Below are 25,544 nucleotides of genomic sequence, written 5' to 3'. Positions count from 1 at the left end.
AGATGATAACACAGAACCTTCCTAGGTTGGGGTGAGGATCACACATATGCCAACAACATCTGGCAGACGGTAGGCAGTCAGTAAATATTAGGTTCCTTTCTTTACCCCAAAGTTGACCTGAAAGCTCTGAAATATGTTATTCCAGGCCATTCATTAAATATCAAATAAAAACCAATGATTTCTTAGAACACCAGAAATGTCTAAGAGCACAAGGATAACCCTCCTCATGGGTTCAGGATCATGAGGCAAACTGAGGAATATTTTAAAACTATAAAGTATATAAATAATACAAGAATAAAAAGACAATCCAATTATTCAGAATAAACAGAGACCTTCTATAACTACACCACAAAAAGACCAATAACTCAATTTAAAAATGGGCAAAGGATCTGAATAGACATTTCTCCAAAAAAGGTGGCTGACAAGCACATGAAAATATGTTCGTCATCACTGCCCATCCGGGACATTGACATCAAAATTGCAAAGAGATACCATTTCACATCCACTACGAGGGCTGCAATTTAAACATAGATAATAAGTGTTGGCAAGGGTGCAGATAAATTGGTACCCTCGTACACTGCAGATGGGAATATGAAATGGTGCAGGCACTTAGGTAGACAGTGTAACATTTCCTCAAAAGGTTAAATATAGAGTTACCACATGACTCAGCAATCTCACTCCTGGTATACACCTAAGAGAAATGAAAACATGTCTGAATCTGCATAACAGCAATACTCATAATAGCTAAAAAAATAGAAACAAGCCAAGTGTGTATCAACTGATAAATGGATAAACAAAATATGATATAGCCATACAATGGAATATTATTCAGCAACAAAAATAATGAGGTACTGATACAACATAGGTGAACCTTAAAAATATTATACTAAGTCAAAGAAACCGGTAACAAAAGGCCACATATTATGTAATTCCTTTTATATAGAATGTCTAGAACAGATTAATCTCCAGAGGCAGAAAGTGGTTTAGTGGTTTACTAGAGGGTGGAGGTGGGGAGCATCGTTGGGGTGTGCCTTAGATTCCTAGGGCTGCTGAATAAAACTGGGTGGCTTAGGACAACCGGAACGTATTCTCGCAGTTCTGGAGGCTGGAGGTCTGAAGTCAGCGTCGGCAGGGCCACGGTCCCTCTGGAGGACTCAGGGAAGAACACTTTCTTGCCTTGTCTTGCTTCTGGGGTTTGCCCCCAAATCCTTGGCATTCCTTAGTTTGTAGGTGCTTCACCGCAATCTCTGTCTCCATCTTCACACGGTCTTCTCCCCTGTGTGTCTCTGTCCCTGCATCCAAATTGCAGTCTTATAAGGATGCCAGTCATGTTGGATTCAGGACCCACCCTAATCCAGTATGACCTCATCTTAACTTGATTACATCTGCAAAGACCTCACTTCCAAACTGGGTCACATTCACAGGTTCTGGAGGTGAGGGCTTGAACATAATCTTTTTGGAGGGGACACAATCCAACCCACAGCCTGGGTGTGGAAAATAAGGAGTGACTGCTACTGCAGGAGAGTTTCTTTGGGGGATGATGAAAACGTCCTAAAATTAATTGTGAGGGTGGTTGCCCCACTCTTATAAGCATGCTAAAGAAAACCCCACTGACTTGTACATTTTAAATGGGTGAATTGTGTGGTATATGAATTATAGCTCAATAAAACTGTCATCATAAAGCAAAACTCTAAACTATGATCCTGCCCTCCTGTAGTTTATGGTTTAGTTAAGGAAACCAGTTTGCTCACATCAAGCAAGTGAACAACAGAAGTCCCTACAGAATGAAACATAAGGTTGTGCCACATGATGATAGATATCGTAGATGCTTAGAAAGGAAGGAGATGAATGAGAGTAGCCTAATCCCAGAGCACTTCATAGATAAGGTGTGATTTAAATGAAACCTTGAAATATGAGTAGAATTTAAAATTACTTCTCCGGGCATTTAGAATGGCTTGAAATTCCCTCAATACCAGTGTTCTCTCTCTTTTTTTTTTTTTTTGAAATGGAGTCTCACTCTGCCACCCAGGCTGGAGTGGAGTGGCACCATCTCAGCTCACTGCAACCTCCACCTCCCAGGTTCAAGCGATTCTCCTGTCTCAGCCTCCCGAGTAGCTGGGACTACAGGTGCCCACCACCATGCCCAGCTAATTTTTCTATTTTTAGTAGAGATGGGTTTTGCCATTTTGGCTAGGCTGGTCTTGAACTCCTGACCTCAGGTGATCCGCTGGCCTCGGCCTCCCAAAATGCTGGGATTACAGGCGTGAGCCACCATGCCTGGCCTAGCGTTCTCTTTTGTCTCCAGCTTTTATTCATCTGGTCCCTGTGCCCTGAACACTCCTCCTGGCCACTGGCTCCCTGGGGCTATGTCTGGCTTCTGTGCTGGGTCCCAAGCTGGGGATGCCAGCAGTGCAGCAATTGCCTGCATGGCGGGGTAGGAGGGACTGTCCTGTGTTTCTGCGCCTCCCAGGGGAGGTGTGGAGCCTGGGCTTTGCTAAAACAGAGATTCAATGCGAGTCCGCTGATTTTGGGGAGAGAACAGTTTGCTGATATTTTAGATATGCCCCTGGGAAGAATCAGAGAGACTGGAATTCTGTCCCTGCAACAGTCTTTAAGGAGAAATCAGAACCTACCCCTTGCAAGAAGCTAGGACTAAGCCCACGGTGGGGAGAGGAAGAAACTGAAGAAGCCAGGAGCATGGTGATTCTTGGAGGGCCCTCTGGTTGTTGCCATATGGACTGAAGAGGATTTTTTCCACTGGGGACAGTAAAGAGTTGGTTTTGCATCATGTTCTGGACTCTGTGTAGATAATAGTAAGATGATTTTCTTTCTGGCAATGGCCTGTTCCTGCAGACCCTGCCAGTTGCTGTGGACACAAGCAAGAGGTTTCACCCATTTACCTGTCTACATTTCCCATTAGACTATAAGCAATCTGAGGGCTGGAACTGAGTCTTGCTTGTTACAGTGTTTCTCTGACAAAGTGCAGCTCCTGGGGCTTGGTGGTCCTCAATACATCTTATTGTACGTATCTGTTAGTTTATTTCTAACTCTTAGGCACCGATTTCTTGTTTTACTTAATACACCTACTTAATATTGTCATAATTTCTGAAGAAAAATAGTCACTTGTAGAATGTTGTGAACAGAATAAATCTTGATAGAAAACTATTTTCATACCATCGTACAAAGGTCAAGTAAAAATTAAGATAATGGCCAGGCGTGGTGGCTCATGCCTATAATCCCAGCACTTTGGGAGGCCGAGGCGGGTAGATCACCTGAGGTCAGGAGCTGAAGACCAGCCTGGTCTTGTGAAACCCCATCTCTACTGAAAATACAAAAAACTAGCTGGGCATGGTGGTGGGCGCCTGTAATCCCAGCTACTCAGGAGGCTGAGGCAGGAGAATCCCTTGAACCCGGGAGGCGGAGGTTGCAGTGAGCCGAGATCGGGCCATTGCACTCCAGCCTGGGCAACAACAGTGAAACTCTGTCTCAAAAAAAAAAAAAAAAAAAATTAAGATAATACATTAATAATTATTTTAAGTAATGCTGTTAACATTACCTGAAGGCCATCATCATTATGTTATGCAGCATATTTTCTTATATTATACCACTTATGTAAATTTATTTTTCTTCCAAGGAGAATGTTGAGTGTTTTACAACAAATAACATATAAAAATGAGGTCGGGCACGGTGGCTCACGCCTGTAATCCCAGCACTTTTGGGAGGCGGAGGCCGGTGGATCACCTGAGGTCAGGAGTTCAAGACCAGCCTAGCCAACATGGTGAAACCCTGTCTCTACTAAAAATACAAAAATTGGCCAGGCACGGTGGCCAGCGCCTGCAGTCCCAGCTACTCAGGAGGCTGAGACAGGAGAATTGCTTGAACCCGGGAGGCGGAGGTTGCAGTGGGCCAAGATCGTGCCATTGCACTCCAGCCTGGGTAACAAGAGCAAAATTCCATCTCAAAAAAAAAAAAAAAAAAAAATAGGCCATAGATTCTCAAACTTAACTGAGCATTAGGATACCTGGGATGTTTGTGTAGAATGCAAATTTCTGAATCTCACTTCTGGAGTTTCTGATTAACAAGTCTGTGAGGGGTCTGAAAATCAGCATTTTTAACAGACACCTACAATGATTCTGATACAGGTTCCCAGGCCACACTTTGAGAAAAACTGCAATAGAATCCCCAAGCTGAAAATCAGGATCTAAGAGAAGAAGTCATATAAACACGATGGAACTGAAAGGGTCAATACAGTGGCTCTCACTGAGTTTACAGTTATTTTGAGGTTCTTGGCCACTCTTACAGAGAGAGAGAGCTACAGAGAAAGGGAGAGATGATAGTTTACATGGCTCTTACTATTGAAAAAGTAGAATATACTAGTTCCTTAGGGGAAAAGAAAGTATTTTCCTAATATCAGATACTAAAAAGTATTTTTTTTTTTTTTTTTGAGACGGAGTCTCACTTTGTCACCCAGGCTGGAGTGCAATGGTGCCATCTCATCTCACTGCAACCTCCGCCCCCCCAGGTTCAGGCGATTCTCCTGCTTCAGCCTCCCAAGTAGCTGGGATTACAGGCACCCACCACCATACCCGGCTAATTTTTGTGTTTTCAGTAGAGACGGGGTTTTGCCATGTTGGCCAGGCTGCTCTTGAACTCCTGACCTCAGGTGATCCACACGCGTTGGCCTCCCAAAATGCTGGGATTACAGGCGTGAACCACCGTGCCTGGCATTAAAAAGTATTTCTTGCAAGGGGACTTTACAGAGAGATTTACTCCACGGGATACTTCCAAGGCTGGACACAGGAAAGGATGTTTGCTGAATGGGAGGTTACCAGTGGCTCTGTTCTCAGGAATGCAGCAGTGGGAACAAGGATAAAGTCACATGCAGATTAAGTTTTGTTCAACAACTATTGATTTGCCATTTACTATGTGCCAGATATTCTACTAAACATTTGTGAAACAGAGAGTAAGACAGGTCCTGCTCCCGAGAAGCTGATGAGCAAGTGACACAGGGGCTGGCAGCAGAAGCCAAAGGTTGTGCCCTGAGCACGCAGCCGCCCTAACAAGTGGGCAGAGTTCAGGTCTAGAAAGTGGGCTGTGCAGGAGAGTTGCCCAACATGTGACTGCAAAATGCTGAGACATTTGGACCGAGGCAAGAAACTGCACCTTTTACTAGGGTGGACTTTTCACATGGGTCTTAACTCTGCTCATGGAATCCAGGGCCTCACCTGACAGGAGCCACACCAGGCCAGAGACGGCATCTTAAGTGGTGATGTCAATCGTCATGTCCAGCGGATGATGACCGGCTTTCCACATGAATCAGGTTCCAGATTAGGGTGTGAGGAAAAAAGCATGTTTAATCCAAATTCCTCTAACAAAACTCCTTATATTGTCGATTAAGTGAAGTGTACATACACACAATATATGTAGACCTATACAGTATAATAATCAATAGAACATATGCAAAATATAACTTTTATAGTATTTTATGTTACATCATTTCAATTATTTCCCTCTCTGTACCCACTGTCCAAGCACAAATATCTGCTTCACATAAGTTAAATGCATGTATAATGAGATACCACTGCAAGAGATCATGGCTTCCATGGAATTCTTCTTTTGCAACAACTACAAAAACAGATTTCACAGGAACTGGTACTTACAGCCTTCTTCAGTAAAAACTGAATGCTAAACACTGAACTGTAAGCCAGTAAAGATGATTTTAGCACTAAGCACTCAGTAAATAGGGTCTAGAGTAGAGTGTTCAGCAGGCTAACTTGAATTAAGTAGAATTTACAGAGCCTAGAATTGCTGAATTCTAGATGCCTCATCTCTATGACACTCCCAAAATATTGCCATTCAATAGGGCTCTTTGTAAGACTAGGCTGGTGTGTTAGTCTGTTCTTACGCTGCTAATAAAGACATACCCCAGACTGGGGAATTTATAAAGGAAAGAGGATTAATGGACTCACAGTTCCACATGGCTGGGGAGGCCTCACAATCATGGTGGAAGGCAAAGGAGGAGCAAAGTCACATCTTACATGGCAGCAGGCAAGAGAGCTTGTGTACGGGAACTCACCTTTATAAAACCATCAGATCTCATGAGATTCATTCACTATCAAAAGAACAGCATGAGAAAGACCCACCCCTATGATTCAATTACCTTCCACTGGGTTCCTCCCATGACATGTAGGAATTATGGGAGCTACAATTCAAGATGAGATTTGGGTGGGGACACAGCCAAACCATATCAGCTGGCAAAAAGCTTAACCATTTGCTCCCTGGTAAGGGCTGCAGTGCTGGTGTTCTCTATTGCTAATTCAAATCAGCTCTTTTTAGGAAGCCAAAAGAGGTGATTATAGAGGTGATCTTCAAATACGGAAGTTGTGGAGCCTAGCCTATGATTTTGACAGAGTAGAAAGGTATCCCGCATTCACAAAGAGTGGCCACATAAATATACATTGTTCTCAGGAACAGCTTTGGACTCACCTTAGTATTTAAACAAATGTTACCCTGAGACCCTGGATTCCTCACCCTATAAAGCAAGGCAGAAATAGTTTTGGTCTGGAAAAAGTTTCAAAATAGATGCTACTGGCTGTGCACCATGGACATATAAAGGCTTCATGAGTGGCCTGTTTGGTGGTGAGCAATGTGGCTTATCTGTTGTGGCCATTAGAATAAATTAGTCTTAAAATATATTAGGTTTCTGATCCCAGCCTGTCTCCAACTTGCTTTCATTGCACGGCTGGGTTCTTGCCTTATGTACACACCCTCCCTGACACCTGAACGTCAGCAGCCCTTGTATTAAGGTCCTTCCTTTTCTGTGTTGACAGCTCATAGTGACCTCACTTTGTCAACAGTGGGGATAGGCTAGCTAGTTTACACCTAATCACCTATGGATGGAATTCTAAAGCAGCATTGTCCCAGAGAGCCTAGAATTACAGGATGTAAAGCTTGAAAATACTTTAAACCATCACAGAATGATTCTATTACTTTCATGAGTTCTTAACACAAATTATCTTACCCTGATAGTAAAGTGTAGCTGTTAATCATTATTTGGCTTATATAAGAAGTTTACTTATTATTTAATTTGTGGAGATTATGGCTCAATTTGCTTTTATACTTGCATGTTTTTACCAAGCTTGAGATACACACACAGATTGGCTGCCTCTGAAGTCAACCTGCTGGGCCAGCCTAAGGGTTTGGGTTTCTATGGTACCTGCTTGGAGGCTGACTTGGAGTCTTGACCGACAGGGCTTTTGGGCCAGTCTTAAGGCAAGTCTTTCTTGGCATATAATCTAATACACATGAAACCAGTCCATCCCAGCAGGAGTAGGTCTTGTCAGAGGCATTGTGTGGTAATTCTAAAACTATAAGCATTTTTCCAACAGGTCATCACTTATCTCAAAGACTTTGTAAATAGAGTGTGACTCCAATCTTCCTATAAAATAATGAGCCCACAGTGTAAGGATTGATTTTTGATAAGCCTGGGGATACCAAATTGAGTTGGATTCACAATAGAGCAGACAGAGCTCCTGGAGCTCCTTGGAAGTGGAACAGGATTCTCAGGAGTGGGCATTGCCTGTAGGCCCACTTGCATTACACCTGAAAGGGGAAACACAGACATGAATGAAACACTTGAGTGTCCCTTCTCTGCCAGATCTGCCACTAGGTCCTTTATGTATTAGTTCATTGAAACTGATGCCATATGTAAGATTCTATACTTCTAAAAGATCAGGAAACTGAGGCTCAAGAGATTGATAACTTGCCCAAGATAATATACAGAATAGGTGGCAGAGCCAGAATTCAGATCTGGAACCATCTGACTCCACAGTATTATACTTGCCTCTCATCCTGGGACTATTATGAGAAAATTTATAATCACCTTGATCATTCTAATAAGAAATTGACATGAATAAACATATTCATTCCTCTGTGTGTGTAGATACACAGATGCTTATTGCTTACTCTAAATATTGGGGTTATTTTTTAGTTGCATCTTTTCAAAATTGTGGTAAAATATATACAAACATAAAATTTACCATTGTAACCCTTCTAAAGTGTACAGTTCAGTGGCATTAAGTACACCCACATTGTTGGCAACCATCAGTACCATCCATTCTCTAGAACTTTCTTCATCTTCTCAAATGAAACCTCTGTACCCATTAAATACTAAGCCTCCTCCCTCCTTCCCCTCTTCCAAATGTTTTGTGTAGGGTTTGATGCACATGAAGTATTAGGCATGTGAAGGAGTTTAGGCTCTGACTTCTCCCATTCATTCCTCTTTCCCTCCAGAGCTTTCACAAACAGGAAGGTTAGATCGGAGTTTTGCTGGTCAAATGTGGAGCAGGGCATAAACGATTGATGGTGAGTAGAGTTTCCAGGAAACTGTGTTGGAGGATGAAGCTTAGAAATGAAGCCTTTTGGGGTTTTCTGCTCCCTTCTGAAAAATAGACTTTGAGGGCCCACTTAGTCCACTTACACAGCAGCCACAGAGAACCTCAAGCTGCCCTCATCCTCCCAATTGCTAGAAAGGAGAAGATAGAGGGAGGAGGAATACTTTACACAGAGCGGACAGGATGTGAAGGGAGGTTCAGGCTGACTAATGGTCACAGACCCACTAGAACCACAGGCTGGGACACCTGTGACCTGAGACATACAATCTATCTCCTAGTAAGACATGGCCCAGGGAACACCAGGAGCCCCCCTCCCCGTCCCACCCCACAGCAGGTGTCCTCACTCTGTATTCCCCTCTCATGGCAGGGAACAGCAAATCCTGTCTGCTTTGGAAACATGAACAGGGATGATAAATATTCTTGAGCATTTGAGCTATGCCAAGAGCATGACTGAAAACCAGAAATAAACAAGAGGCCTTGAGCCAAGAGGAGGTCACAGTGACAATCTCATTATCCAAGCAAACTTCATGCTCACAGGATTTCAGGGCCTTGTCATTGTCTACCCAGAAGGAGATGGCATCATGTTCTCTCAGCACAAAAATATTTAAATTTTCTCTTTGGTCTAAATCTATATTCAGTTTGCTTTTAACTTTTCTTAATTTTTTTACAGTAAAATACAGTGCTTTATAGGAAAGTATTGCCTTATTTTGAACAAAATGACTCTAAATCCATTGTGCTACTTTTCTGTTTGCACTAATTGGCACAATCTTCAAGTAGATGCCAACAAAGCAAGCACTGAGGTTGCAGCTACTACCAAGTTACAGGAACTAAGGAAATTTTTTTCACATTTTATTTGCATAGTGATATAATTATCTATGGTAGTTACAAATTTACATTGTTCCTATTACCAGTTTTATGCTGGAGCTTTTCCAGTAGTTTAAAGCATTGCTGTCCTTCATTAATTACAATACCAAACTCTTACATGGTGCTTACCATATCCCACACACTGTTCCCTATATATAACCCATTTAATTCCACAATTCTTTAAGGTACTCTTATTTGCTTCACTTACCAGATGAGGGAACTGAACCAATACAAAAAATTTTTAGTTTTTTAAGAGACAAGGTCTCTTAAAGACAGGGTCTTCACTATATTGCCCAAGCTGGTCTCAAATTCCTGGCCTTAAGCAATCCTCCTGCCTCAGCCTCCCAAAGCTCTAGAGCTATAGGTACGCACCACCACACCAGGCCCCAAGCAAAAATTTTGAAAGCTATTTTTTTATATCAAGAGATAGGGATATATTGTATAACACACACACATGAGTTTTTCCTCACTAGCCAAAAGTGTGTGTGTGTGTGTGTGTGTGCATGTGTGTGAGTGTATTTTTTTTTTTTAGTAGGCTTTATATTTTAGATCAGTGTTAGGTTCACACCAAAACTGAGTGGAAGGTACAGAGATTTCCCATCTACCCCATGCCGCCATTCATGCAACCCACTCATTATTAATCTCCTTCAACGGAGTGGTACATCTGTTACAAATTATCAACCTACACAGACACATCTTGTCATCCAAAGTCCATAGTTTAAATTAGGTTTCACTCTTAGTGTTGCATATTTTATGAGTTTGGACAAATTTATAGTGACATGTCTCTGCCACTGTAATGATATACTGAGTAGTCTCACTGCCCTAAAAGTCCTCTGTGCTCTGCCTATTCACCTTTCCCTCCCCGCAACCCTTGGAAACCACTGAACTTTTTACTGTCTCCATAGATTTGCATTTTCCAGGTTGTCATAGAGTTGGAATCATACAGTATGTTGTCTTTTCAGATTGGCTCCCTTCACTTAGTAATAGACATTTAAGACTTTTCTATGTCTTTTCCTGGCTTGGTAGCTCATTTCTTTTTACTGCTGAATCATATTCCACTGGCTGGATATACTGCAGTTCATTTATCCATTCAATTACTAAAGGACATCTTGGTTTCTTCCAAGTTTTGGCAATTATGAATAAAGCTGTCATAAACATCTGTATGCAGGTTTTGTGTGGAAATAATACTTCAGCTTCCTTGGGTAAATACCAAAGGGGATAATTGCTGGATCGTATGGGAAGAGGATGTTTAGTTTTGTAAGAAACCACCAAACTGTCTTCCAAAGTGGCCGTACCATTTCGCATTCCCATAAGCAATGAATGAGAGTTCCTACTGTGGCTGGTCTTACCTTCCAGTTCAGTGGAATCATTGTTGTGTCTCCTCGTGAAAGGGAGTCATGGTGTTGGCTGGGGTGATTGATCCTGACTCCCAAGGGAAAGTTGGTCTACTTTGGTTGTGGTAGACCAACCACAACCAAAGAAAGAGCATATGTGGAATACAGGAGGTCACGTGGGGCATCTCTTAGTATTACTACATCCTGTGATTAAATTACAAAAACCCAGTCCAGCCAGGATTATTAATGTCCGAAATCCTTCAGGAATAAAATTTTGGGTCACCACGCCAAAGAAGAATCACAACCAGCTGAGGAGCTTGCTGAAGGCAGAGGGAATACAGAACATGTAGTAGAAGGTTCCTCCTTCCTCCACCCATAGTTAAAAACACTAGCTACCACCATGACTACAAGATCAGTTAGGACTGTAATTGTCATGATTATTTTCTCCTATGTTGCTATGAATATATGTGTATATAATCTTTGTTTTCCTTCCTTTCTTATTGCCTTATCATGTAACCTTAGATGTACTGATTTCATATCATAGTATTTCAGTATTGTTAACTTTACATCATAGTATCTGAGTTATGAGATACGAAGGAGAAGAGTTAAGTATCACTAAAGGACCTTACCTCCTTTCCTAGGGAAGAGGTTTGTGCGCTTTTGATTGTTTGCAGGATAGTAGTGGTATGTTAGGCAGAATTAAGACTTTATGTTGTCTTTATTAATATGGATTGGGGAGGTATGCATGGGTACGAAGTTGACAGGGGTGGATTTGTGAAGATTAATTTTATGTGTCAATTTGAGTGGGTTTAGAGGCACCTGGATGAAACATTGTTTCTGAATGTGTCTGTCAGGGTGTTTCCAGATGAGATTACCATTTGACTATCCATGGATTTAGTTGATTGCCCTCCCTATTGTGGCTGTCATCCACAACAGCAATCAATCAATCCATTAAGGGCCTAAACAGAACAAAGGTGGGGGAGGGAGGAAGTTGCTCCCTGCCTCCTCTTTTTTACCTTCCTCACTGCTGCATCTAGGACATCTCATATCATTTTCAGACTGGGATTTACATCAATAGTTCCCCTTGTTCTCAGGCCTTCAAACTCAGAGTAAATTACACCACCAGCTTTCCTGAGTCTCCAGCCTGCAGATGACAGATGTGGGACTTCTCAGCCTCCATAATCGTGTGAGCCAAGTCCATATAGTAAATCTTCTTTTATATCTATTGGTTCTGTTTCTCTGCAAAACCCTGACTAATACAGATTCAGCATTTGGTGTTGTCAGAGTTGTGGATTTTGGCCATTCTAATAGGTGTGTAGTGGTATCTCGTTGTTTTAAGTTGCACTTGCTGCATTTCCTAATGACATATGATGAGCGTATCTTCATAAGCTTATTTGTCATCTGTAGATCTTCTTCGGAAGTGTCTATTATGTTCTGTGGTCTATTTTTTTAATTGGGTTGTTGTTTTCTTATTGTTGAGTTTTAAGAGTACTTTGTATATTTGTATAACTGTCCTTTATCAGATATAACTTTTGAAAATATTTATTTCAGTCTGTAGCTTGTCTTTTACTCTCTTGAAAGTGTCCTTCAGCCAGGCTCAATGGCTCATGCCTGTAATCCCAGCACTTTGGGAGGCCGAGGCAGGTGGATCACTTGAGGCCAAGAGTTCAACACCAGCCGGGCCAACATGGTGAAACCATCTCTATTAAAAATACAAAAATTAGCCAGGTGTGGTGATGCATGCCTGTAATCCCAGCTACTCAGGAGGCTGAGGCAGGAGGATCGCTTGAACCCAGGAGGTGGAAGCTGTAGTGAGCTGAGATTGTGCTACTGCACTCTAGCATGGGTGACAGAGTAAGATTCTGTCTCAAAAAAAAAAAAAAGTGTGTTTTGCAGGGCAGAAATTTTTTATTTTAAGAAAGTACAGCTAATCAATTCTTTTTTTCCTGGATTATGTCTTTGGTTTTATATCTAAAAGTCATCATCAAACCCAAGGTCATCTAGATTTTCTCCTATGTTATCTTGTAGGAGTTTTATAGTTTTGTGGGGTTTTTCTAATTTTTTTAATAAAACAAAATTTTGTAAGTATGCAGTAGGTGTATATATTGATGAGGTTCTTCAGATATTTTGATATAGACATACAATGCATAATAATCACATCAGGGGAAATGGGATATCTATCGCCTAAAGAATTAATCCTTTCTTTGTGTTATAAACAATCCTATTAAACTCTTTTCCTTATTTTAAAATGTACAATAAATTATTGTTCACTGTAGTCACCCTATAGTGCTATTAAATACTAGATCTTATTCATTCTAACTACATTTGTCTACCCATTAACTATCTCCACTTCCCCTCCATCCCCTGACTACCCCTCCCAACCTCTGGTAATCATTTTTTTTTTCTTTTTTTTTTTTTTGTGAGCAACATGGCTGTTTATTTCCTGGTAATCATTCTTCTACTCTTTATCTCCATGAGTTCTATTGCTTTAATATTTTTAGCTCCCACAAATAAGTGATAACATGCAAATTTTGTTTTTCTGTGCCTGGCTTAATTCACTTAACATAATGACCTCCAGTTCCATCCATGCTGTTGCAAATGACAAGATCTCATTCTTTTTTTTTTTTTTTTTTTAAGATGGAATCTTGCTCTGTCACCCAGGCTGGAGTGCAGTGGCATGATTTCAGCTCACTACAATCTCTGCCACCTGGGTTCCAGTGATTCTCCTGCCTCAGTCTCCCCAGTAGCTGGGATTACAGGCGTGTGCCACTATGCCCAGCTAATTTTTGTATTTTTAGTAGAGACAGGGTTTCAGCATCTTGGCCAGGCTGGTCTTGAACTCCTGACCTCATGATCCATCCATCTCAGCCTCCCAAAGTGCTGGGATTACAGGCATGAGCCACTGCACCTGGCCAGATCTCATTCTTTTTTATGGCTGAATAGTACTCCATTGTGTGTATGTCCCACATTTTCTTTATCCATTTGTCTGTTGATGGATACTTGGTTGCTGCCAAATCTTGGCTATTGTAAATAGTGCTGCAATAAACGTGGAAGTGCAGATATCTCTTCAATATACTGATTTCCTTTCTTTTGGGTATATACCTAGCAGTGGGATTGCTGGATCATATGGTCGTTCTATTTATAGTTTTTGAGGAATGTTCAAACTGTTCTCCATAGTGGTTGTACTAATTTACATTCCCACCAACAGTGTATGAGGGTTCCCTTTTCTCCACATCCTCGCCAGCATTTTTATTGCCTGTCCTTTCAATAAAAGCCATTTTAACTGTGGTGAGATGATATCTCATTGCCATTTTGATTTGCATTTCTCTGATTATCAGTAATGCTGAGCACCTTTTCATATACCTGTTTGCCATTTGTATGTCTTCTTTTGAGAATGTCTGTTCAGATCCTTTGCCCATTTAAAAAATTGGGTTATTAGATTTTTTCCTATTGAGTGGTTTGAGCTCCTTATATGTGCTGGTTATTAATCACTTGTCAGATGGAAAGTTTGCAAATATTTTCTCCCATTTTGTGGGTTGTTTTTTCACCTTGTTGATTGTTTCCTTTGCTGTGCAGAAGCTTTCTAACTTGATGTGATCCCATTGGTCCATGTTTGCTTTGGTTACCTGTGCTTGTGGGGTATTACTGAAGAAATATGTGCCCTGATCAATGTCCTAGGGATTTTCTCTAATGTTTTCTTTAAGTAGTTTCATAGTTGGAGGTTTTAGATTTAAGTCTTCAATCCATTCTGATTTGATTTTTGTATATGGCAAGAGATAGGGGTCTAATTTCATTCTTCTGCATATGGATATCCAGTTTTCCCGCACCATTTATAGAAGAGACTGTCCTTTCTGCCAATGTATGTTATTGGAATCTTTGTTGAAAATAAGTTCACTGTAGATGTATGAATTTGCTTCTGGGTTCCCTCTTCTGTTCCATTGGTCTGAATGTCTGCTTTTATGACAGTACCATGCTATTTTGGTTAGTACAACTCTGCAGTGTAATTTGAAGTCAAGTAATGTGATTCCTCCAGTTTTGTTCTTTTTGCTGAGGATAGTTTTGGCTGTTCTGAGTCTGTTGTGGCTCCTCATAAATTTTAGGATTTTTTTTTTTGTATTTCTGTGAAGAATGTCATTGGTATTTTGATAAGGATTGCATTGAATCTCTAGATTGCTTAGGTAGCATGGACATTTTAACAATATTGATTCTTCCAATCCATGAACATCAAATACCTTTCCTTCTTTTGCATGTCCTCTTCAATTTATTTCATCAGTGTTTTATAGTTTTTATTGTAGATACCTTTCATTTCTTTGGTTAATTCCTAGGTATTTTATTTTATTTGTAACTATTGTAAATGGAATTCCTTTCTTGATTACTTTTTCAGATTGTTTGCTTTGCCATACAGAAATACTACTGGTTTTTGTATGTTGATTTTGTATCCTGTAACTTTACTAAATTTATCAGTTCTAATCATTTTTTGATGGAGTCTTTGGGTTTTTTCCAATATGGAAGCATATCATCTGCAAATAAGGATCATTTGACTTCTTCCTTTCCAATTTGGATGCCTTTATTTCTTTTTCTTATCTGATTGCTCTAGTCAGAACTTCCAGTATTATGTTGAATAACAATAGTGAAAGTGGGCATCCTTTTCATGTTCCAGATCTTAGAGGAAAACCTTTCAGTTTTTCCCCATTCAGTATGATACTAGCTGTGGGTCTGTCATATATGGCTTTCACTGTGTGGAGGTATGTTCCTTCCATATGCAATTTTTTTGAAAATTTTCATTATGAAGAGATGTTAAATTTTATCAAATTCTTTTTCAGCATCAGTTGAAACAATCATGGTTTCTGTCCTTCATTCTTGTGATATGATGTATTACTTTAGTTGCATCCTTGCATCTGTGGAATAAATCCCACTTGATCATGATGAATGATCTTTTTAATGTATTGTCAAATTTGGTTTCCTAGTATTTTGTTAAGGCTGTTTGCATCAATGTTCATCAGGAATTTTGGCCTACAGTTTTCTTTTTTTGAAGTGTCTGTATCTGGTTTTGGTATCAGGGTAAAACTGGCCTCGTAGAATGAGTTTGGAAGTATTCCTTCATCCTCTATTTTCTGGAATAGTTCAGTAGGATTGGTATTAGTTCTTTTTTAAATGTTTGGTAAAATTCATCAGTGAAGCCATCTGGTCCAGGGCTTTTCTTTGCTGGGAGATTTTTTATTACAGCTTCACTCTTGTTACTTGTTATTAATCTGTTCAGGTTTTGGATTTTTTTATGGTTTAATTATGTGGTTTGTAACTGTCTAGAAATTTATCCATTTTTTCTAGGTTTTCCAATTTATTGGCATGTAGTTGCTCACAGTAGCCTCTAATGATCTTTCGAATTTCTGTGGTATCAGTTGTAATGTCTCCTTTTTCATCTCTGACTTAATTTTAGATTTCTTCTCTTTTTTCTTAGTCTGAAAAAAAGTTTGTTGGTGTTGATTTTGTTCATCTTTTTAAAAAGCCAACTTTTCATTTCATTGATTTTTTGTGTTGTTTTCTTCATTTCAATTTCATGCATTTCTGTTCTTATCTTTATGATTTCTTTTCTTCTACTAAGTTTGAGTTTGGTTTGCTTGTGCTTTTCTAGTTCTTCAAGATACACCATTAGGTTGTTTATTTAATTTTTTTCTACTTTCCTGATATAGGTGCTTATCGTTGTAAACTTTTCTCTTAGTACTGCTTTTGCTGTATCTCATAGGTTTTGGCATGTTGTGTTTCCGTTATCATTTATTTCAAAAAAATTTTAAATTTCTTTCTTAATTTCTTCATTGACTCACTGGTCATTCAGGAGCATATTGTTTAATTTCCATGTATTTGTATAGTTTCCAGAATTCCTCTTGTTATTTATTTCTAGTCTTATTCCATTGTAGTCAGAAAAGATACTTGATATAATTTCAATTTTTAAATTTTTTTTTTTTTTTGAGACAGAGTCTTGCTCTGTCACCCAGGCTGGAGTGCAGTGGTGTGATCTCAGCTCACTGCAACCTCCGCCTCCCAGGTTCAAGTGATTCTCCTGCCTCAGCCTCCTAAGTAGCTGGGATTATAGGCGCATGCCACCATGCCTGGCTAATTTTTGTATTTTATATTAGTAGAGATGGGGTTTCACTGTGTTGATCAGGCTGATCTCGAACTCCTAACCTTGTGATTCACCTGCCTCGGCCTCCCAAAGTGCTGGGATTACAGGCGTGAGCCACCACACCTGGCCAATTTTTTTTTTTAATTTTTAAAGACTTGTTTTGTGGTCTAACATCTGGTATATCCTTGAGAATGATCCATGTGCTGAGGAGAAGAATGTGTATTCTGCAGCCATTGGATAAAGTGTTCTGTAGATATTGATTAGGTCCATTTGGTCTATACTGAAGATTAAGTCAGATGTTTCCTTGTTGATTTTCTGTCTGGATGATCTATTCAATGCTGAAAGTGGGGTGTTGAAGTCTCTAGATATTATTGTATTGAGGTCTATTTGTCTTTTTAGCTCTAATAATATTTGTTTTTATATATCTGGATGCTCCAGTGTTGGGTGTATACATATTTAAAATTGTTATATCCTTTTGCTGAATTGACCCCTTTATCAGTATGTAATGACTTTTGTCTCTTTTTATAGTTTTTGTCTTGAAAATCTATTTTGTCTCACATAAGCATAGCTTCTTCTGCTCTTTTTTGGTTTACATTTGCATGGAATATCTTTTTCCATCCCTTTATTTTCAGTCTTTGAGTATTTTTATAGGTGAAGTGTGTTTCTTGTAGGCAACAGATTGTTGGGTCTTTTTTTTTTTAATCCATTCAGCCACTCATTTCTGTGTTTTATATTTAGATCTGTGATGTAGTTTGAACTAATTTTTGTAAAGGGTATAAGGTCTGTGTCTAGGTTTTTTGTTTGTTTTTGTTTTGATTTTTGTTTTTTTTGAGACAGAGTCTCACTTTGTCACCTAGGCTGGAGTGCAGTGGCATGATCTTGGCTCACTGAAACCTCCACCTCCCAGGTTCAAGTGACTCTCTTGCCTCCGCCTCCTGAGTAGCTGGGATTACAGGTGCATGACACCAGGCCCAGCTAATTTTTGTATTTTTAGTAGAGACAGTGTTTCACCATGTTGGTCAGGGTGGTCTTGAACTCCTGACCTTGTGATCCACCCGCCTCAGCCTCCCAAAGTGCTGGGTTACAAGTATGAGCCACTGCACCCGGCCAGGTTTTTCTTTTCTTTTTTTTTTTTTTTTTTTCTGGCATGTGTATGTCTACTCATTCCAGCAGCATTTGTTGAAAAACCTGTCTTTTCTCCACTGTATTATCTTTGCTCCTTTGTGAAAGATCACTTGACTATATTTATGTGTGTATATTTTAGGGCTTTTCTGTTCCATTGATCTATTTGTTTATTCTTTCACAAATACCACACTGTCTTGGTTACTGTAGCTTATAGTAGGTCTTAAACTTACATAATGTCAGTTCTCCAAATTTGCTCTCCTTCAATATTATGTTGGTAATTCTGGGGCTTTTGCCTCTCCATATAAACTTCAGAATAAGTTTGTTGGATATCCACAAAACAACTTATTTGGATTTTGATTGGGATTATGTTGAATTTATAGATCAAGTTGTAAAGAACTGACATCTTGACAATATTGAGTTCTCCTATCCATGAACATGAAATGTCTCTCCATTTATTCAGTTGGTCTTGTTTTTTTCATCAGAGGTTTCTAGTCTTCCTCATATAGGTCTTGAACATATTTTGTTAGATTTCTAACTAAGTATTTCATTTTTAGGGATCCTAAAGTAAATGATATTGCATTGTTTTAGTTGAAATTCCACTTGTTTATTGCCAGTAAATAGGAAAGTGATTGAATTTTTCATTAATTTTGCATTCTGCAACCTTGCTATAATCACTTAGTAGTTCCAGGGCTTTGTGGAGAGTTTTTTTTTTTGGTCATTTTTTTTTTCTACATAGACAATCATGTCATCTGTGAACAAAGACAGTTCTATTTCTTTTTTTCCAATTGGTGTACTTTTAGTTCCTTTTCTTGACTTATTGCATTAGGTGGGACTTCCATTATGATGCTGAAAAGCAGTAGTGAGAGAGGAGACGTCCTTGCCTTGTTGCTGATCTTAGTGGGAAAGCTTCTTGTTTCTCACCACTTAGTATGATGTTAGCTGTAGGTCTTTTGTAGATTTTCTTTATCAAGTTGAGGAAGTTTCACTCTTTCCTACTTTATTGAGAGTCTTTATCATGAAATGGTCTTGGATTTTATCCAATGTTTCTTCTGCATCTGTTGATATAATCATATGATTTTTCTTCTTTGCTTGTTGATGTGATGGATTGCATTAACTGATTTTCAAATGTTGAATCAGTCTTACATACCTGGGATAGCTCCGATTTGGTTGTGGTATATCATTCTTTTAATATAACATTGGATTTGATTTGCTAATATTTTAGGATTTTTGCAACCACATTCTTGAGAAATATTGGTCTGTAGTTTTCTTCTAATACCTTTGTCTGGTTTTGGTACTAGAATAATGCAGGCCTCATAAAATGAGTTAAGAAGTAATCCCTCTGCTTCTATCTTTTGAAAGAGATTGTAGAGAAGTGATATAATTTCCTTATTAAATGTTTGGTAGAATTCACTCATAAACCCATCTGGCCCTGGTGCTTTCTATTTTGAAAAGTTATTAATTAATTAATTCAATTTCTTCAAGAGATATAGGCCTATTAAGATTGTTTCTTCTTGTATGACTTTTGGCAGACTGGATCTTTGAAGGAATTATCCCCATTTCATCTAGGTTATCAAATCTGTGGACACAGAGTTATTCAAAGTATTGCTTGATTATTCTTTTAATTTCTCTGGAATCTGTATGTATATATAATTGAATCCATTGTTGCCATTATTATGTTGAACAAACTGTTGTTAGATAATTAAGAACAAGAAAAATAAAAGTTTTCTTTCCCTTACTTATTCCTTCCTTGATGCTCTTCCTTTACTTATGTAGATGGTAGTTTCAGACCTGTATCATTTTTCTTCTCTCTGAAGATCTTCTTTTAACATTTCTGGCCAAGGATGTATACTGGCAACAGTTTCCCTCAATTTCTGTCTGTCTGAGAAAGTTTTAATTTCTCCTCACCTTTTGAAGGATAATTTCACAGGGCACAGAATTCTAGGTTTGTGGTGTTTTTTTCCATCCACGCTAAGTATTTCATTCCACTTTCTACTTGCCTGCATGGTTTCTGAGAAGTCACATGTAATTCTTATCTTTGCTCCTTTATAGGCAAAGTTTTTTCTCTCTGGCTTCTTTTAGGATATTTTTTCTTTTTTTTCTTTTTTTTTTTTTTTTGAGACGGAGTCTTGCTTTGTCGCCCAGGCTGGAGTGCAGTGGCGCGATCTCGGCTCACTGCAAGCTCCACCTCCCGGGTTCACGCCATTCTCCTGCCTCAGCCTCCCGAGTAGCTGGGACTACAGGCGCCCACTACCACGCCCGGCTAATTTTTTGTATTTTTAGTAGAGACGGGGTTTCACCGTGTTAGCCAGGATGGTCTCGATCTCCTGACCTCGTGATCCGCCCGCCTCGGCCTCCCAAAGTGCTGGGATTACAGGCGTGAGCCACCGCGCCCGGCCAGGATATTTTTTCTTTACCTCTGATTTTCTAGTCTAAAAATGATATGCCTAGGTAGAGTTTTCTTTTGGAATTTATCTTGTTTTGTGTTCTCTGAGCTTTTTCAATCTATGGTTTGGTGACTGAAGACAATTTGGGGGAAATTCTCAATCATTGCTATTCAAATATTTCTTCTGTTCCTTTCTCTCATTCTTTTCCTTCTGGTGTTTCCATTATGCGTATGTCCCACTCTTTTCGGATATTCTGTTCTGGTTTTTTTTTTTTTCAGTCTTCTTTTTCTGTTTGCTCTTTAGTCTGGGAGGTTTCTACTGAGGTATCTTCAAGTTTACAGATTCTTTTTCGGCTGTGTGCAGTCTGCTAATAAGCCATCAAAGGCATTCTTTATTCTGATTACACTGCTTTTGAGCTCTAGCATTTATTTTTGGTTCTTTCTTGGGATTTCCATCCCTCTGCTTACATTGCCCATCTGTTCTTGCATGCTGTCTACTCTATCCATTACAGCCCTAAGCATGTTAATAATAGTTGTTTTAAATTTCCAGCCTAATAATTCCACCATCCCTGACATATTTTAGGCTGGTTTTCAGGCTTTCTCTGTCTCTTCAAACTACATTTTTGCCTTTCAATATGTCTTGTAATTTTTTCTTGATAGCTGGACATGAGGCACTGGTTAAAAGGAACTGCTGTCGATTAGCCTTTAGTAATGTGGTGGTATGGTGTCGGGCTGGGGAAGTGTTCTATAATTTCACGATTAGGTATCTGTCCTTTAGGCAGCCTGTGCCTCTGGACTGTGAACTTCACAGATGTGTCTCAGTTCCCACCCTGCACAGGTGGACTGAATGGCTAGAGTGGGTTGGAGTTGGGCATTTATTTTCCCTGGGTCAGTTAGGGTCTGATGAAACCCCAGCAGGTTAGGCTCTGGTTAAATAGTTTCTCCTGAGGGCAGGCATTGTTAAGAACACAGTTTTCTGGCGTATTTCAGAATGGTTCCTTTTCTCCTCCCCATGCCAGAAGGAGAGGATTCTTCTCCAATATTCACTGCGAGGAACTGTTTGAGCTCCTGGAGGGGGACTCAGTCCCCTGGAATATTTATTAATATCTCTCAAACTTGTCCACACTGAGCCTCCAGCAATTCATCAGTTGCAATTCAGGTTTCCCTTCCCCAACACAGGTTCCTGAGAGGTTTCAGCTTGTGGGTTTCCGCTCAGTTGCTCCATTATGGGGGCAGCAGTTTGCCCTGTGACTTCACTTCTCTTATGGATCTAAGAATAGAATTGTTGATTTTTCAGTTTGTTCTGCATTTTATTTGTGGTGGGAAAGAGTAGCAACTTCTTATAAGCTAGACTGGAACCACAAGCCTATTTTTTAGTTTGGTTTTCTTTAGGTAGAATGAATGGAGGCAGGACAAAAGTGGGAATCCAAGTTTTGAAATGAGTTATTTTGAGACCTCAGGTGTCTGAATTTGAGCAGAGTGTATCGCATTCATTGGCCTTTTACATATATCCTATATCGTTATTCAGAGATTGGTTTGATTTCAACTTGGCCCTGGGGATATGAACCTAAATACGGTACATTTTGAGTGGGATCCCTGATGTGATCGGCCCTGAATGATCCTATCACATCTCAAATAAAAGTTGACTGGAAGGACTCAGATTGCCTCTCTTTGATCCCATCCTTAGGTTCTTCCATTCTCTCCCGTGCGCTGTTTCGTCTGCGGCCCCCTCCCTTCTGGAGTTCTGTGCGTGTCCTCCGGTTGACCTGGCTCCTCTCCAGGCCTGCTGCACCGCTCATACTCGGGAACGGCCCCTCACTGTGCTCCCTGCCGGGATCGACTTTTTCTTAGTGCTCACATTTTCTTCTTTCTTGTTTTACTCTCTTGTTTGCTTGAGGACATCTTCACATTACCTATTCATAAAAATACTCGAGAAAGAGGATTTCTGAGGGTTTTCAGGTCTGGAAATATTTTTGCCCGTCTTCCTACTTAAATGATAGGTTAGCTGGCTCTAAGAATCATTTTCCTCACATATTCTACCACAGCTACCTAACGTGCACCTCTGTGTCTCCTTTTCCTCTCCCAGCTCCATGTAACTGTAACTCCTTCTCAAATGGAGCCTAGGAGGCGGAAGGAAGGGCATGCAGGGTTTTAGGTGCTGTGGGGATTCAATACAGAGAGGGCCTGTACTGGACCTGGGCCGGAGCATCCTTCAGGCCAGAGAGAGCTTGGGGCCTGAGAGGTACCCTGAGGCAAGGGTCAGAGCTCTGAGGTTACTGAAGAGAGCTTGGCCCATGGGATCCATAGACAAGAGAAAAGACAAGAAGGAGAACAACCTAGCTGATCAGTGCAGCCCAATTTTTTTTTCTTTTTTTTGAGACAGTCTCTTTCTGTTGCCCAGGCTGGAGTGCAGTGGTGTGATTGCGGGCTCACTGATCCTCCGCCTCCAGGGTTCAAGTGATTCTCACGCCTCAGCCTCCCAAGTAGCTGGGGTTACAGGCAACTGCCACCACGCCCGGCTAATTTTTGTATTTTTAGTAGAGACGGGGGTTTTACAATGTTGGCCAAGATGGTCTTGAATTCCTGACCTCAAGTGATCCGCCCACCTCAGTCTCTCAAATTGCTGGGATTACAGGTGTGAGCCAACACGCCTGGCCTTAGGGCAGCCAAATTTACCCAAAAGAGAGAAAGAAAGAACACACAGCTAAATTCCAACTTCACCAGCCTGGGCAACAAGGGGAAACCCCGTCTCCACAAAAAATACAAAAATTAGCCAGGCATGGTGGTGCGTACCTATAATCCCAGCTACTCCAGGGAGCTGAGGATAAGGGATTGCTTGAGCCCAAGAGGTCGAGGCTGCTGTGAGTTCTGATTGCACTCCAGCACTCCAGCCTGGGTGACAGAGTGAGACCCTGTCTCAAAAACAAAACAAAACAAAAATTGAATTTTAGATCAATAATGAATAATTCTTTTTATGTAAGTCTGTCCCATGTAATATATTCTACCCAGCAACCCAGCCTACAGCTGACACAACTGTACCTAGAAGGACTTGCTGGTCTCTCTGGCCCTCAAGGAGTGGCGAATGAAATAAGACTTTGTATCTTTGGCCAAGCTTGGTGGCTCACACCTGTAATCCCAGCACTTTAGGAGGCTGAGGCGGGTAGATTGCTTGAGCTCAGGAGTTTGAGACCAGCCTGGGCAACATGGCGAGACTCCATCTCAATTATTTTTAAAATTTAAATTAAAAAAAAAAGACTTTGTATCTTTACAACTAAGAGAAAATTAACCTTTGTAGCTAAGGAAACTGGGGAGCAGAGAAGATAAGATAAGCATTTTCCAGCTGAAGCCTTGTCTGTCTACAGGATCAGAGACCACGGAGCCTCCTATACTTAAGAGATAGCTGCTGCTGAAGACCTGGCCCCAGGTGAATAACATAGGCAAAGGAACAACAAAGCCAGAATGGGGAAGAGTGAGCAGAGCATCCAGAAATGGCGGTTGCCAACAAAATAGAACTGCTGAAAAAGGGCATGGCAACTTGAGCAGAAAAAGTAATTAGTGCAATTGAGGAGCTTCAATTACAGCGTTAAACTGGAACTCAAGAACATGATTTTTTAAGTTTAAAAATATAGCAGATGTACTGAAAAAGTGTATGGTAACTATTGAGAAGTGAACAGAGGTCTGGAAGTACAAGGGAAAGAAATCTCTCAAAAAAGCAAACATTTAAAGACAGACATCAAAAAAGCAAATATAAAAGAACCAGAAGATGGATCTAGAAGTTGTAACTTGTAAATAAATAGGAATTTCAGAAGAGTAAAGCAATCGAAGGAGGAGAGACAATATTTAAACAAACAGGTGAAGAAAATTTTACAGAGCTAAAGAAAGAGTTTCATCCTCAGAATTCTTTGAGTTTCAAGGAACAGGGGATGAAAACTGGAACACACTAGAGATTCCATTACTATGTTGTAATTCCAAGGGTAATGACAAAGTTCTACAGTCGTCTAGATAGAAAGAACAAATTGTTTACATAGAAAAAGATTAAGACTGGCTTTAGATTTCTAACTACAACTTTAATATCAGAAAGTAGTAGGATAATAACTAGTGGCAACTGACAGTGTGATTTAAAAATCAAAACCCAAACACATATTACTTAAGAAACCCACGTTAGGCCAGGCACTGTGGCTCACACCTGTAATCGTAGCATTTTGGGAGGCTGAGGCAGGCAGATCACTGGAGATCAGGAGTTCAAGACCAGCCTGGCCAACATGGCAAAACCCCGTCTCTACTAAAAATACAAAAATTAGCTGGGCATGGTGGCACATGCCTGTAATCCCAGCTACTCAGGAGGCTGAGGCAGGAGAATCACTTGAACCCAGGAGGCAGAGGTTGCAGTGAGCCCAGATCACGTCATTGCACTCCAGCCTGGGTGATAGAGGGAGACTCCGCCTCAAACAAACAAACAAACAAACAAACAAAAGAAACTCACTTTAAACAAAGTGAGAAAGAAAAGTTAAACTTCAGAGAATATGTAAAAAGATACTGCCGGGCGCGGTGGCTCACGCCTGTAATCCTAGCACTTTGGGAGGCCAAGGCGGGTGGATCACCTGAGGTTAGGAGTTCGAAACCAGCCTGGCCAACATGGTGAAACCCCTTCTCTACTAAAAATACAAAAAAATTATCCAAGCGTGGTGGCGGGCGCCTGTAATCCCAGCTCCTTGGGAGGCTGAAGCAGGAGAATCGCTTGAAGGCAGACGTTGCAGTGAGCTGAAATCGTGCCACTGCACTCCAGCCTGGGCAACAGAGCGAGACTCCATCTCAAAAAAAAAAAAAAGATCCACCAGATAAATACAAATCAAAAGAAGTCAAGTCTAGCGGTCCTATTAGTGGTCCAAACAGCATACATATTAATATGTAATGACAAAAGGCAAATTGATAACAGAGGTATAACAATCATAAATCATGTTCACCAATCATTGTAGTAGCTAAACATATAAAGCATAATCTTTATGTTAGGAGATTTTAACACACCTTTTTCAGACTCACATATATCTAACAGACAAAATAAATAGAAACAGAAGAATAGAATAAAACAAACAACAAATTTGACCTAAAACATGTATGGAATGTTACATTTCATAACTATATTTCTTTTGTGTTTTAATGGAACATTTACAAAAGTTAATCTTGTTTTTGTTTCCAAAGGATATCTAAGTCAATATACAGGAGTAGAGATTTTATAGGCCACATTCCCTGATTATAATCCAAAAAAGAAATAAAAGGAGTAAGTAATGAAAAGGGATACCCCTCAAAAAACCCTCTAATTACTT

This window comes from Gorilla gorilla, chromosome 3 (genome assembly GCF_029281585.2).
Source record: "Gorilla gorilla gorilla isolate KB3781 chromosome 3, NHGRI_mGorGor1-v2.1_pri, whole genome shotgun sequence".
Classification (NCBI taxonomy): domain Eukaryota; kingdom Metazoa; phylum Chordata; class Mammalia; order Primates; family Hominidae; genus Gorilla; species Gorilla gorilla.
The sequence above is the reverse complement of the archived record's forward strand: the minus strand, read 5'-3'. Positions refer to the sequence as shown.